The following is a 16,379-nucleotide window of genomic DNA, read 5'->3' on the forward strand; positions in this document are numbered from 1 at the left end:
GAATATGAAGAATATTAAAAACTGTGGGAGTCAGCTGTCCACGGCAGTCCTTAGATACCAGCACAATAACACACTCAGCAAAATATCATCTAATTATCGTTATCGATAAAATCCCAGAAAATATCGAGATATTATTTTTTTGTCAATATTGCACACCCCTACTGACTGCCTAATCCAGCAGGCAGCAGTTTATATTGAGTCCATGGCTGTTGTTTCGTCTCATTTGTAGTTATGCCTATGAACCAATATTATTGCAGTGAGGATGAAGGGCCGCTTTTAAATAGGTCGGCCAACTCGCCTGTCTCTATCTTTAGCATACAGTGTGGCATGAGTCTGAGGAGGCTGCCAACCCTGTTTGTCTACTTGAAGTCATGTGCAGTCTGGACAGAATCAAACTAGTCTAGACTTCAAACCGAAAACCGAGGTTGTGTTTTGTGCCGCTGTGTGACTTGGCCTTCGATGGCCTTTTGGGAGTAGGTGGATGCATGATGATGACTAATAATAACTGACAAGAAGATTCCCGTAAGGTCAGTGTGAACGCATTGCACAAGCTTCCATGGTTTAAGAAGGGCTTTATAAATTATTTTCCCATTGATTCTACCTAAAAAAAAACATGTTCTATTGAACATTATGTCACCAGATGTGTCGTTTTGGGCGTGCAGCATGCCTAGCATGAAACTATGTGGATGCCATCCAGCCAATCTCCCTTCCATTAGTCATAACTTGGCACGGTTGTGGGCCTGCCAAATTATGTCAACTCTTTCAAATATGCAGGAGTTAGATCAAGCGCAGAAAAAAAAGCATGTGCCACATGAGGCCTCTTCTTTTGGGAGATTAAAACAGGAAAAAGAGAACAAACGAGCGCTTGCATTGTTGACGGCGAGCATCATGATAAAAACAAAGCAATAATAGAAGCTGTTAGATCGCTGCTCTGGGATGCAGCCCAGATTTTCGCACACACTCTTGCACAAGCGTGGCACGCACAACTGCAGACTCATCACGGCCATGTGGAGCGCTGACGAGAGCACTTTCGTTCTGTTCTTGTCTTGTCTGTCCACAGCCATGGTAAGCAAGTATGTCACACGCACACATGCTCCTGCTCTGGTGTGTGTGCGATGTCTGAAGGAAGGAAACTAAGCCTGCCTGCTTGGAATTGCTGTTTTTCCCTGCTGCTTTCCTCCTGCTGTTTTCTTTTTCCTTCTTTCTCTCCCAACCCTGTGCTGTAATTGCGTGTTGTCAACAGCGCTCAAGGTCACTCCCAGCTCTCCAGCGTGATCACTCACAAAAGCGGCAGAAATGATTCTGACGTGTGAATGGAAGTGGCCGCTTGCTTAGACCTCTTGACTGTGGAGACTGAAAATGTACAGCCACAGCCACTGCCAACAGCTCGCAAAACTCTATGACTATAACAGAGATCACCGGCTTAATGGGGGCCGTGTGGCTCCTGTAGTATTCTGCAAGAAATTGTTATGGTCTGTTGCTCAAGAAAATCACACACTTACTTAGAGCACTCAGTGCGAGCCTTTCAATCACATTTGAAATCTGCAAATGTGGAAATTATTTGGGTGCAGTGGTGCGAGTGTGTAATTTTTTTTAGCATCTCACACCATGAGCGTGCCATTTTTAAAATGGCTCTTTAAAAAGACCCCTGCATTCTGTTCGGTTCCATTCACAAAAACACTTCTTTTGTGTACACCTCGATGCAAAATGTAATTGTTGGTTGGAAAATTTCTGGAAATGTCCAGTCAAGTAACTTATGGCTGACACACACTGCCGTTCAGACATCAGAATGTGAATATTCATGTGAAAAACCTTCACCATTTGAGGCAGTTTATGTGCAGTTTGAAGAATATTGTTAGTCGGAATGACTTTAACATCTATTTTCTAAATGCATGTTTTGATCTTATTGTGAAAAATTCATTTATGTATGTTTTATTATTACATTTCTTACCTTGTAATGTTATTAAAAAATAATTTCTCTTTTATACAACAGATGTATTCTGGACATCTCCAATCGTTTTGTGTGCATAAACTCTGCCCCTTTCTTACAATCCACTGCAAGTTCGCATTCTGATCTGCTTCCATATAATCAACAACGAATAACGGAACCAGGTCCCCACCCTACATTTTTTTTTTCAATAATATGAACGCACTTTAACGCTTTACAATAAATTCCATTATCGTTAACAAACATTGTTATGTAATATACTGCTTAAATCGATGGTTCACCCAAAAATGTTGTCATCATTTACTCACCCGGAACAAAGTTGTTCCAAATCTGTATGAGTTTCTTTCTTCTGTGGAACATAAAAGAAGAAATTTTAGAAGAATGTTGGTTACCAAACAGTTGCTGGTAGCCATTGACTTACATAGTATAAAAAAAAAATACTGTGGAAGTCAATGGCTACTAGCAACTGTTTGGTGCATTTTTCAACTTTTTTCAGATGGGTTAGAGTTAGGGTTAGGTCCGGTAGGTGGTTAGCCAGGATTGGTTTGCTGAATAAATCATTTAAACTGTTTTTGTTTACTGGATCATGTGATTCAAGTCTGTGAGGATTTGAAATTTTGTCATCGTATGGGTTCAGAACACTTGGAATATAGTGCATGAGTTATGAGGTGCTATTTTTAGAATACTAAACATTGTGCTTTCTTTTTATTCTCTACCACATTCATTATAAGAGCTCAGAATATTCTCTTTTTGTGTTCTGAGGAAAGAAAGTCATGCAGGTTTGTAACGACATGAGGAGTGAGAATAATTCCTTTCAACTGTCACTGTGGTAGACAGTGAAACTGTATCATCAGCCCACATTCTTGTGCCCCGGGTTAGACCATCTTTCTAAACCACAAGAACCAGATCTGCACCTTCAAGCCCTGCTGCCTACTTCCCAGAGTTTCATTTTCATGATAACGAGCTTCACCTGCGCAGGAGTCATGCACACTTATCACTGTTTGCATTTGCAACATGAAAGGGACGGGCCTTGTGTGATAAGATCATTTCCTTTCCCATGATCTCTGCCATCGGGGGGAAGGGATTCCAGCAAGACCAGAAGTGCAAACAACATGTCAGAAAATATGATCGAGCATAAAGAAATCCCAGTAACCGTATGTCTCCATTAACAAATGTTTCCCGACAGTAGTTTATGTAAAGACATGCACAAAGTTTTTATAGAGTGAAGTACTGGGCAGATGTGGTATTTGCTGCTGAGTTGAGTGTTGTTACACTGAAGTCATGTGAGGGCGTGAGGACAAAGTCATACCCAACCCTAACACTTCCCTTTATGATTTTATTTGTAACTTGCTTCGACAGGGCACTGGGCTAGCGCCCTCTGATGATCACACAAAACACAGCCATCTCTGTGTGCCATTTAAACCTGACAGCATCCTGTTCAACCAGATATTTCAGAGGAAGTCTTCCGTTTTTTTTTTTGTTTTTTTTTAACACAGTGTTATTTTAGTATTATTTATATCCTTTTATATGTTTGTAATAGATTATTTGTTTCAAATTTTCAGTTTTCATTTTAATTTAGATTAATTTTTAGTAATTTAGTTTTTTACATTTTTTTTTTTACATTAATTTATTTTTATTTATTTACAAAAAATAATAAACCTAAATATATTAGCTACTACTAGGTTTCATTATTTTTTATTTCAGTGTTAATTTTAATTCAGTTTTAGTTTTTATTAATTTTCAGTTAGTAATTTTAGTGCTTCAACAGCCCAGGCAACAATTTTCGTTTAGTTTAAGTTTAGGTAGTATATTTTATTTTATTTCAGCTTTATTTCAATTAACAGAAATGTTTTATTAGTTTTAGTTTTAGTTAATGATAACAACCCTGTTTAAAAAACTCATGAATAAAACTCATTCAATAAGGAGAAACAAGGTTTTTTTTTATAACGTCATGATAACATCACAAAAGTTGTGATGATGGCAGGACGTGATGTAAAGGTGTTTTCCTTCATGTTTACAGAGTGTCAATGGTGCTAAACATGACACATTGCTTGTATTACTGATAACAAGACTTATTTTGTGTGCTATAGTATGTATAGACAGGTGCCATTGTGGCTGGTTAATCGCATACAGCAGCGTCAGTCTTATCAGTGACATATCAAAATATGACTCGTGTTTTTTCCGTAAATGTGGCTAACGGAAGCAGAGAAGAGTCCCAGACATGAGTGCGTTTCCTTCTTCCATTTGGATCTCATCAGCTCTTCTGCTCTGCACTTCCTTCCCTGGCTCCTCAAATAAGCAAAACTCTGACCTCTGACCTTTGCCTCACTCGAGGCGGATGTGATGTGATGGAATCTTTGCTGTCCTTTGAGGACTATTGTTGGGTTTGTTGTCTTTTTGGAGGCAGATAAGATGAACTCTGAAGTTCAGAGGCTAATATAGTCCAGAGTCTTCTTTGTTTATTTTTAGCACAATGATATAAGCTCAGAAAAATTTAACATGTTAATTTTTAATATAGTAGATGGATTAATATAATATAATATATAAAGAGTTTTTTGTGTGCGTTTTTTGATTAGCCTGTTCAAAATCATTAAAGGGGTCATATGATGTTGCTAAAAAGAACATTATTTTGTGTATTTGGTGTAATGAAATGTGTTTATGCGTTTAAGGTTCAAAAAACACATTATTTTCCACATACTGTACATTATTGTTTCTCCTCTATGCCCCGGGTGTGGCTGACTCTTAACTTCTATAAAGAATATCTCTTTGGATTTGAGACTTAAGTCTTTGCAACTTTACAGATCTTCTTTATGCACCAAGAGCTTGTAACACTCCAAAGAGAAAGGAAAAACTGAAATAGCATCATATGACCCCTTTAAAGCACTGTCTGAGGTTTATAAATATGTTTTGATGTTGTAAAATATTTAGTTAAATGCTAGATTTCATCATAGTGTCTTCAATACATATATATTGGTAGAGTTCTACTTTTTTTTTTTAGCTGTATTCAGTTCAGAAATTAATTATATTATCTGATGTATTATCTACGAAATATATCTGATAGTCACCTATTAGTTTTATATCACCCCCTAAAGAAATAAATTGAAAAAAACATGAATATAACCTAGAAAAATTACCATTACCTTTTCTGTTATGTTTACAGATATTTCCTTTTAACCCTAAAACAAAATGCAATGCAATGTGTGAATCAATATTATCATATAAATAAAATTCATAAATTTTATTTTATGTAAAATCATATTTGAAAATTCAACACAGAAAATTCCTTCATATTAACACAGTACATCGGACTGTATTTTTACCGACATTTCATATAGATTCAGTGTAGTGAGCTACTTTTTGTTAGTAGCTTGTAGTGTAGTTATATATACATATATATATATATATATATATATATCCTGAGAGGAAACTCAGCACAGCGAGAGTCAGATGGAATGAAAAGAGGTCAAATGTCCTGTCAAAATGCTGCCACAAACTGAAATGTTGACACTATTGATCCTTTTGACATCTGTGGTGGAAGTTGCCTTCACGTCCATAGAGTTGCAGAGACATTCTGCCTTGATTCGTTGTTGTTGTTCAGTCTGTTTGTGTGCATTTAATGTTGAAGTGTGTGTTTTTCCATTAAAACATTTTTCTTCTATCCCAGTTTAATATGCAAACACAGCTCTAAACCATTCATATGTTGTTTACCCTATTAATAAACCACAGCGTTTAGGGGAGCTTAAAGAGCAGGTCATGTGGTATTTTAAATTGTCCTAATATTGTGTTGGAGTCCCCTACAACAGTGAACACTTAAAACAATAATTGTGGATACGTTAGCCGAGTGCTAACGTGGCTAACTGATGAACCAATACAGTTTGTAAACCAAAATATGTCTACTGTAATGTTTGAAGAATGCCAGACAAAAGACGCTGTGTCTTAAGTTTTAATCAGAACGCAGAACAGCTGTATCACATGCGCACCAGCCTAACTAACTCGCTCGTCTCTCCCGCATTAACCCTATATCTGCCGGTGCAGCAAAATAAACAGCAATTTCACAATGATTATAAAGTCTGTGTGCTATACTGCATTCTTTATTATTAAACGAAGTAATTAGAACAACGTCAGTCTACATTAATCGACACATTCTTTGGAAATATTGGGCTCACAGCGAATTATCAAAACTACTTCAGTAAGACAGTAATATCGTGCTTTACCTGGAAACCTAAAGCTGCACTAGGTATACATCACATATTAGCACAAAAACTTGATATTTTGAGCACTCGATTGAAAATGTACACATAACGTATCAATCGTACTTACAGGTTGTGGTTCGGACAGCTTGTTAGTCCAAAGATTATAAACCAAGGAAGATAAAAGCCAAGATTTGAGAAGCAGTCCTTGGTAAAATGACATGCACACAACAAAAGGTTCGAATTGTATTTTTGTGGTATCCTTGAAAACAGCATCTTCTCGACATGATGTAAACACACTAACTAGTGGAAGTGTTTGTGGGTAGGTCAGACTCTGTTCGTATTTCACGGGCAGGCGGGGATTAACTGTAAAAGAGATATTTTTCAAAAACCCATATGACCTGCTCTTTAACCAATGGCATGAATTTGTTTGCAACCACCACTTTTAGTCATTATGAAAATAGTCATGATTTAGTGACATTGGGTTTCTGGTGGGCGTCACTGGAAATGCATAAATGCGTAAATGTAGATGGTTATTGTGTTGATGCATTAATCTTTGTGACATCTCGAGTTACCACGCAAACTTAAAGACAGTGTTGCCAAAGTTCTACCAACGTGTGAACTTTGCAACAAGGGGAAAAAACACACTGGACTTTGTTTACACAAAAGAAAAGAACGCGTACAAGGCTGTACCCCGCCCCCACCTAGGGTACTCGGATCACATCTCTGTTATGCTAATTCCAGCATACAGACCACTTCTGAAACTCGCCAAACCAGTTCAAAAACTCATCACAGTTTGGCCAGATATTTTTTATTTATTTATTATTATTTTTTTTTATGCATAGGTAAACATTTATATATAGTATATTCATAGTCAAAATCTGTCAGTAGGTTAGCTGTGTATAGGTACAGTGTTTATGTGAAGCATCCGTATAGTCTGTATTTTATTTTATTATTATTTTTTTATTTTTTATTTATTTATTATTATTTTTTTTTATGCATAGGTAAACATTTATATATATATATATATAGTATATTTATAATCAAAATCAGTCAGTAGGTTAGTTGTGTATAGGTTTTTACTGCTTTACTGTATAGGTTTTTACTGTTTTACTTCATTGTTGTATGCCTGTATTTATGTAACACCGTGGTCCTGTGAGGCACGACATTTCGTTCCACTGTATGTCCCCACATGCAGCAGAATGACAATAAAGCTCAACTTGACTTGACTTGAAGTTCATGAGTCATTTTTGCAGCTTAGTTTCAATGGATATTCTTTTTGGACTGAGTAGGAAGTTTTGACAGTTGTACTGTTGTACATTTTCAAGCTCTTTTATTGTAAAATATCAAGGAAATTTGGTTACTCAGGATGTGACCCCTTTAAAGTAAAAGTGCACTGCTGTGATTGAGAAACGTTGCTCTCACCTGCTTGTGAATGCAAAACACATGTTCTTCAGTTACGGTCATTTGAATAAGACCTTTTCTCCACTCTAGTTAGTATTGGCTATATGGAAATTATACTGCTTTTGTTGGTCTGTGTAGTTTCATATCAGAGCAGTGCATATATTCAATGTCCAGCATGACATAAAATCACTGTATATGCTGGTGTAAAAAAATATTTTAACAATTCCTTTGTAATCAGTAATCAGTTTAAAGGAAAGATACACTTAGCAATGAACATTTGCTGACAATTTACTCATCCTCAGGTCATCCAAGATTTAGATGAGTTAGTTTCCTCATCAGAACAGATTTGGAGAAATTTAGCATTACGTCGCTTGCTCAGCAATAAATCCTCTGCAGTGAATGGGTGCCGTCAGAATGAGAGTCCAAACAGCTGATAGAAACATCACAATAATCCACTAATAATCCACACGACTTCAGTCCATCAATTAACGTCTTGTGAAGTGAAAAGCTGCTTGTTTGTAAGAAACGAATGACTGTTGCTTCTGGCTAAAATACTAGTCCTCTATTGCTATTCATAATACTGCTTTTTTCCAGTGAAAACGTCATCTTGTCCGAATCAGGAGAGAAATACACACAGATCAAGCATCATTTACAAGTGAAAACATTCCAAAACAGGTCTAAACAAATATGTTGGTAGATTTTGATGTGAGAGGAGGACAGGGGATGGACGTTTTCACTAGAGTAAATGGATTTATGGATTTTGTATGAATTTTACCATACATACTGTAGCTAAAATACTATGTAAATTTTAAAATACATAGCTGAAATATTATGTATTTTAGCTGGAAGCATTGGTTTGAAGTTAAAACGGCTAAATGGGTTTATTTCTTAAAAACATGCAACTTTCCGTTTGACAAGCCATTAATTGATGGACTGGAGTCGTGTCGATTACTTATGGATTATTGTGATGTTTTATCAGCTGTTTGGACTCCAGATTTCTCCAAATCTTTTCTAATGAAGAAACTAACTTATCCACATCTTGGATGGCTGAGGATGAGTATATTTTCAGCACATTTTAATTTTGGGGAGAACGATTCCTTTAACAACTATGTCCACCACAAATGTGTAAAAACAGTGATACGGTGTATCAGACTGCGTATTGTAACTGGGTGTCATGTGATTTTGGTCTCACTACAATAGAAGCCTCCTGCTCTATTTTACTTTCTCCAGACACATTGAACAGGCTGCTGTAGGCAGCACAGGAGCTCAGGGTGGAGCTTATAAACACGCTTCAAACCCTCTGTAGTCAAGTACACCCACTCTATAGTAAAACAACATAGTGTAGACACAAAAATAGAAGCTGACGCTTTTGAAATATCCACCTTGAATTACCTCTCTGTATTTACATACATACTGTAAGTTTGCAATTAATTTTTTGGGATCATAGAGTCAGTAAAATAGAAATGTATACGTAGTTTGTCATTTGATATGAATATGCTTTTAATTTAAATATATAGTGAGGTCCAAAATCTGATTCAATACTGAAGTTCAAAAGAGTCATTAATCATATAGTTAAGTAATTATTTTTAATTATGATTCATTATAAATAATAAATAAAAATGCTCTTCGGATCATTTTCAAAACATGATCATCAAGTTTACACAAGCTTATGAAGTTCCAGCAGCACAAAAGCTTCTGCCATTAAAGCAGAAAAGAGACAAACCAAATACTGACATTCTAAATAAGACATTCTGACATTCATGTTAATTTTTCTGAGCAACTTGTATCTCAAATTGTGATGCTGATAATAACATTTGTAATGTAGCGCATCAAATCAGAAAAAGCAATATGAAAAATTCCACTTGTGGTTTTCTGGCATATGATCTGCTGTGACAATCACAACTTTAAAGGAATAGCTGAAGACACACCTCTTCTGCGAACACTCATGACCACAAGCAGAGGCACTTCTTGTAATAACTCCTATTTTTAAAAAAGGATATATATTGTTCTCTTCCTCTGTATTTCTTTATTTAACTTCTGCTTTTGTTTGTGTATGTTAATAAATAAACAGCTTGTGATTTTCTTCAGTCGCACTGGATAAAAATGTCTGCAAGATGAATGAATATAAATGTTCATCTGCACTTTTCTTTGGTTGACAGCTCTTGCACTTGCAGTGATCCAGACAAGATCTTGTCTTTCCATCAGAGTGAAGAGTTGTCCTGCAGGTTTCAAGAGAAAACAGTTTCTCAGACTCTCTGACTGCTCTCTGCTCATGTAGTTCAGGCGCCAGAGAGACTTGTTTATAGATGCTCTAAAAAGAAAAAAGGGTGGTGAATTATTCAAGGATGTTGCATTTCTAAATAGTTGATAAATTTTTATTATTCAGCCCTGCAGTACTTTCAGACCAACTGCATAAAAACCAAAACCTTTAACTGCAGTTAAAGGGATCGTCCACCAATAAAAGGAAAATTCTGTCATTGTTTACTCTCCCTTGTGTCAATCCAAACCTGCAAGACTTTCTTTCTTCCGTGGAACATAAAAAAAATATATTTTGAAGAACATTGGGAGCCAAAAACATTGGAGCCCAATGACTTGCAATGTATGGACAAAAAAAAACAAAAAACACTGAGACATTTCAAGTTCGGGTTGGAAAAACATGAGGATCGTTCTTTCCTATACCTGTCATGTTTAAATTAGAAAGATAATTTGTAAATGTATGCAAATTCCAATGGTTCACTGGAGTCTTTTATGTGAAATACTAAAGTGTTGTGACATTTATATGTGGTTTTGAGCTGTAGCTAAACAACAGCATGAAGTGTTGAGTGGCGCTTATGTAGGGAGTCATGCCTGTTACTGCAGTTTAAGGCCCCCTAGTGATTGTTAAATATATATGAGGCTATTTCTGGAAGGGAGTGTTGAGAACTGTAAGTCTGCACAATACTGTGAGCAGCTAAAGGTCAGTGAACAATATGGTGCGTGAGGCCTCACATCTTACAAAACCAGGGGAGGTTGTTTCAGCAGTGACTCAGAGCTGGATTCCTCGGCCTCTGGATCATAGTGAGAAACAGCTGATGATACTGAGTAATTTGCTTGTGATAATTAAATCAGTCCTCCACACGGCTTCATGCAGCCAGAGACCGTGAGATATAGAGGGAGAATGTGGGTTTTTGAATGCAGATGATTATGTGTTGGATCGACCGCCTGGTATTCAGTGTTTTAGTTCATGTTCCCTTCTCATATTTTAAAAGTATGCACTCTGCTATCACTTTGAAGATTCTATCATTATTTACTCTCAGTCATGTTGCTTTAAGCCTGTATGACTTTCTTTTCCGTGGAAGTGAATGGGTGCCGACAGAATGAGAATCCAAACCTCCAGACAGCTATAGGAAAGTGACTGTAATATAGTAATGCCTGTCTGTAAGAAACAAATCCATCATTAAGACATTTTAACTTCAAACCATTGCTTCCAGCTAAAATACAAGTTCTTTATCTATTATATTGTTTTCTCCAGTGAAAAAGTTGTCTCATCTCAATCAGGAGAAAAATACAGGCGATGCGTTATTATGAATTATAGACACATATTTTGGCCAGAAGTAACTCTTTAAACTTGAACCGCCTTGATGGATTTGTTTTTTACAAACATGCATCTTTGCACTTCAAGACATTAATAGATGGACTGGATTACTTGTGGATTATTGTGATGTTTCTATCAGCTGTTTGGCCTCTCATTCTGACGGCACCCATTCACTGCAGAGGCACTGATGAGCAAATTATGTAATGCTTAATTTCTCCAAATCTATTCTGATGAAGAAACAAAAGCATCTACATCTTGGATGGCCTGAGGGTGTGTACAATTTCAACAGATTTTCATTTTTGGGTGAACTATTCCTTTAAAGGGGTGGTTGATTGCGATTTAACTTTTTTAACGTTAGATAGTGTGTAATGTTGCTGTTTGAGCATAAACAATATCTGCAAAGTTACGAAGCTGAAAGTTCAATGCAAACAGAGATATCGTCTTTTTAAATTCTGGCGGTTTAATGCCTACAAAAACGGCTCGTAGGGACTACAACGAGTTACTCTGTCTTCTAACGATTCTAATGGATTTTCAAAATCAATGCTCTAAAGCAGCAGTTCTCAATACTGTTCCTCGCGTGCCCCTGCTCTGCACACGCTCTGCATCTCTCTCACTCTCTCTCTCATTCAGCTCACCTCCAAAAATGAACTGTTCCAATTATACACTTATTTTCACATAGCTATGAGAAGTGTTAAACATGGACGCGCGTGCAGTTTCCCATTAACACATGTTAGACTGCACCCCATAAACACAATCAAGCCTAGAAAAAAAAAACAGTGAACCACCCCTTTAATTTAATTGTTCTTTTGAGTCTCAGGGAATCAGCTGGTCCATTTCAACGGATATAAATGATTCCTTAATTCGATGCGGCTGATATGATTCATTCAATGATTCAGTCACAGCAGCTAACAGCATACTGAAGAGGAAATTTTTCATTGAATAACTCCGTTAATAACTATGACATAAGTCTGTTCCTCACAGGCTATTGCATGCCTACATATAATAGTGCATTCATATGGACAGCTTTGATATAATTTTTATGGTACTTTTGCATCTTTTTAAAGCTTAAAAGCCTCATCTCCATAGGGACTAGCTGCATTAAAAGCATGATTTTTGGGAAAAGAGATCTTTTGTGTTCCATGGAAGAATTAAAGTCATACAGATGTGGAACATCAGGAATTTTCTATTTCAGGTGAACTGTCACTTTAAATACAACACACATGTTGCATGCTCGCTTCATAGATTGCAATGGGTCACTTTTAAGTGTTTACCTTTCCCTGCAAAGACCTTGGTGTGCTGTTGAGGCATGCTGAGCAAACACGGGCAGCGACAGAAGCGCCGCCCACTACTGAGACAGAGCCGGTCCTGGCCACCGCTGCCCTGATACATGATCAGAGAGTCAGCTGCAAAGGGTATTCCCGTGTGTGTGTGTGTGTGTGTGTGTGTGTGTGTGCGCGTGTGCGCGTGTTTGTTTTTTAATGTCAAATAAAATGGTTCGGGGTGACAGACTGTCACATGTCACAGTGTCAGTCTGCACTCAGTAACGTAATGGTCTCGAGCAGCTCGGGAGTATGAGATCTGATGGGCGACTATGTGGAGTATTTCCGTCTGATGAGAAGGAATGCTGAATGTAAGGCCTGCTGCGCAGAACATCGACCCTCCCCCATCTCCTTTAAAGACAACATGACACAGAATGCATTTAACTTCGGTAATGTGAGTGAGACAGATTGTACAGCTGGAAATAATGTAGGGTGGGACTTGATTGTATCCAGCAGCTTATTGTTGGATTGCTATTGGATGGTCATGATATTATTAGTGCTCGCATAACTATTACTATTGCTCATAGTTGCGGTTAGGGATTTCAACATACCTCTAAGTATTATCAGCATGGATCTATTACCATGCATGCAACTTTTTGTATTTTTATTATTATTTTTTATTTTTTTATTAATGTTTGTAGTTCTAATCAAATCTGTGTCCAACGTGCAATGGATTGTGGGCAATATTAGCCATTAGAGTGTGCACTTCGAATTTACACCATAAGGTAGGGCTGGGCGATAATTCGATAACGATAATTATCATGAAATAATTTTCCTCGATAAAACGATATGAAGAGTTCGATAAATGTTCGATATAATGTTTATGCGCCAAAAGTGGAACGAAACAGCACGACTAATTTGAAGCGCGCCACTCGGACCGTTTATCCGCTCGGATCAAAGTTCAAACTAGGAGGCCCGAGCTCACTAGAGCAGATGCGTTTACTCGGTCACACGAGTACTAAACAGCGCTGTGAGACCCACTGCTTGAATTCAGCAATGAACACAAATGACTCAGTGATTTAAACTAGTTTAAAGCCAAACAGGAGAAACACTGTGTGCAACGAGAGAGTCAGAAGGCTTTTCAATCTACACATCGCCATCATTTACCATGGATTTACTGTAGTAACACTCACTGCACGAAGGTATTGTGGCAGAAACTTTGGATATTCACACTGAATACAGGAGTAATTGATAATTATAGTACGTAATTGTGATTAAGCTATAGGATGTGTGCATTTATACTGAATGTTTTTAGATTACTGTTTTTCATACAAATTGGCTACCTAAAACATATAATATTTTTACCGTGGTATTGAGGTGCTATATGTGTGGTTTTAACTGTGTTTATCATGATTTAAATGTATGCCACTATGGGAGACCAATGCTTAATTTAAAAAAAAAATAATAAAAAAAAACCTTGGTCAGAATAAATGTAACCATATAAAACTGAGGTTGCTACAATTTTTACAGATGTTACTGATTTTGATAATGAACAAAAATTTACCTCTGCATCCTAACTCAAGCTACTATCAAATGTGCATTTCTAAGAGACAAAAAAAAAGTGATATTATTATTAATATTATCAGGCAACTCAAATCTGTTTCTTGATTTGAAACAATATCACTCATTAGAACATGCAGAAACTAAGAAATACATTTTTCTATTTAGATATTTATTTTGTTAAGGAAAATTAATGGTCTGGGTTCTACAACTTTCATTTTGGAGCAAAAATCTGGCTTTAAACTTGAAAGAAATAAAGACTCAACATTTATCGTGATAATTATCGATATCGACTGATATGAAAAAAAAATTCGTGATAATTTTTTTGGCCATATCGCCCAGCCCTACCATAAGGGTATTTTTGGAGTGCTTATTTTAAAGGGGTCATCGAATGTGAAATGCACTTTTACAAGTTGTTTGAACTGAAATGTGTGTTGGCAGTGTGTGTACACAACCACGTTATAATGATAAAAATCCACCCAGTGTTTTATTTTAATCTACTAAAATCATTACCCCTTTCTCAAATCAAGCTGTTCTCAGCTTCTTGTCTGTGTGACGTCACAGACCCAGGCCCCTCCCACAAAAGTTTGATTGACAGTAGCATTTCAGCACAGACTGGACTGCCGTCTTACCTTATACCCGCCCTGAGTGAGCTGTCATCAGTCCGCCATTGTTTCGACGCTGGTGTCCTGACAGGGTTTACTGCGCATGTGCACATTAATAATGCGTCCTTTTTCTCATGCTGAACAACAATATTTAATGTATCTGCATTACTATAAGGGTAGGTTTAGGGTTGGGGTAGGTGTAGACTTTTAATAAAACACAATCTAATAGGTAGAATATAACACATAATTACTGTATTTGCATTACTGTAAGGGTAGGTTTAGGGTTGGGGTAGGTTTAGACGTTAATAAACCATAATTTTACAGGTAGCATTTTTCGTTGTCCCGTTTTAATGGGAGGTAGCAAAATCTGACAGGGTAGTACAAATCGACAGAACACTGGAGCAGATGTAGACAAGAATGACTCCTAAGCGTTTGAGGTGTTCTGTTGTTGGATGTAATTATGAACATAGCAGTCGTCATTTACTCCCGACATCTGAGCTGCTGAAGACGCAGTGGATTACATTTGTTTGTGAAGGGAATGTGCCTCAGATCTGCCTAAATGCGTTTATGTTCGCGCAAATCATTCGTGATCCAGCCTCACCTATAGAAGAAGTTAGTATAAGGTTTTTTTTATGAATCTTTGTAAATCGCCTTTCCTAATAATGTGCTAGTTTGCAAGTTTCACGATGACTAAAGTCTCTCAGAGAGCAGCTCGGAAGAGAGGGGCGGGGTCAGCAGAGCTCATTAACATTTAAAGCGGCATGCAAGAAAACAGCTTGCTCTGAAAAGAGTTGTTTTTGACGGTAAAAAGTAGGGCTGGGTTTTGACACAAATTTCACGATTCGATTCGATTAGGGCTGCACGATAAATCGCATGTGATATTTAATGTGCATCTTGTCAGTAAAGCCGGTTCTGTAATCAGCAGTAAATCTCCATCACCTGCGTGCTTTCATATGGAGCAGCATTTACTACACAGAGCCGTTGTTCACTGACAAGCTGCGCAATCGCCCTGGATTCGATTCTTATTCACAAGCTTGCGATTTGATTCGATTTCCGATTCGATTCAATATCGATTATTTTGGATATATATCAGTAGGCTACATGCCAAATTTTCTCAAGGAAAAAATAATCTCTCGACTACTGCTATAAAATATACATGAGAGTCAGTTGGTACTACATTACTATAATATTGAAGGTTAAAATTGACTGATTTGTAGGCTATACAACTGCTAAAATTACACTTAATGAAGTTTTTAAAATAATAACGTTACAATTACATAATATTTCTACTTCAATTCATTTTTTTTAAATAGGCTGTAAACATTTAAATGGTGGTCATAAAAACTTGATGGATTTATTCAAACATAAATTAAACATTGAAGAACAGTAAAAATTATAATGAATATGATTTGGTGCATATATTTAACAAAATGCCCCTCTACAGTTTATTTTTCTAGCTGATTAATGAGTTTATGGTCAACGAATATGTTTTTCTGAGGTAAATGTGACGTTACGTGACATTGTTTACAAGCCGTTATATTGACGTCTTTGCGCGGCTGAAACATTGATTGAGCGAGTACATGAGACAGAATACCGATTGTAAAGTTGTACTCTTTCTTTTAACTTACCTTCGGATGCTTAGTCATGTTTATTTTGTGCTGAAACTGGTATTAATGTGGAGGAGATGATCAGTTCACTTGCGCCTCGCACTGAATATGAATAGTCTTCGATATTGAATAGTCTGTTGAACTGAGGCGCTACAGCGATCTGTCACTCCACATTAAACAGCGCCAAAACGGCATTTATTGTTTGAATACTGCAATACAATGGACAGAATTT

At 36.9% G+C, this 16,379-nt stretch overlaps 1 protein-coding gene and 1 long non-coding RNA gene across 2 annotated transcripts in view; one reads left to right on the forward strand and one right to left on the reverse strand.

Annotated features, from left to right (window-relative positions):
* Positions 1–16,379, forward strand: part of LOC107672493 (inactive rhomboid protein 1-like) — a 72,002-nt gene that overhangs the window by 15,981 nt on the left and 39,642 nt on the right. The gene's annotated exons all lie outside the window — the stretch shown is intronic.
* LOC107672494 (uncharacterized) overlaps positions 15,165–16,379 on the reverse strand; it is a 14,159-nt gene continuing 12,944 nt past the window's right edge. The window contains exon 3 of the long non-coding RNA XR_001632323.1: positions 15,165–15,237. This is a non-coding gene — a long non-coding RNA (uncharacterized LOC107672494). The remainder of the gene's footprint in view (positions 15,238–16,379) is intronic.

Source organism: Sinocyclocheilus anshuiensis, unplaced genomic scaffold, assembly GCF_001515605.1.
Source record: "Sinocyclocheilus anshuiensis isolate Anshui unplaced genomic scaffold, SAMN03320099.WGS_v1.1 scaffold1430, whole genome shotgun sequence".
Lineage (NCBI taxonomy): Eukaryota > Metazoa > Chordata > Actinopteri > Cypriniformes > Cyprinidae > Sinocyclocheilus > Sinocyclocheilus anshuiensis.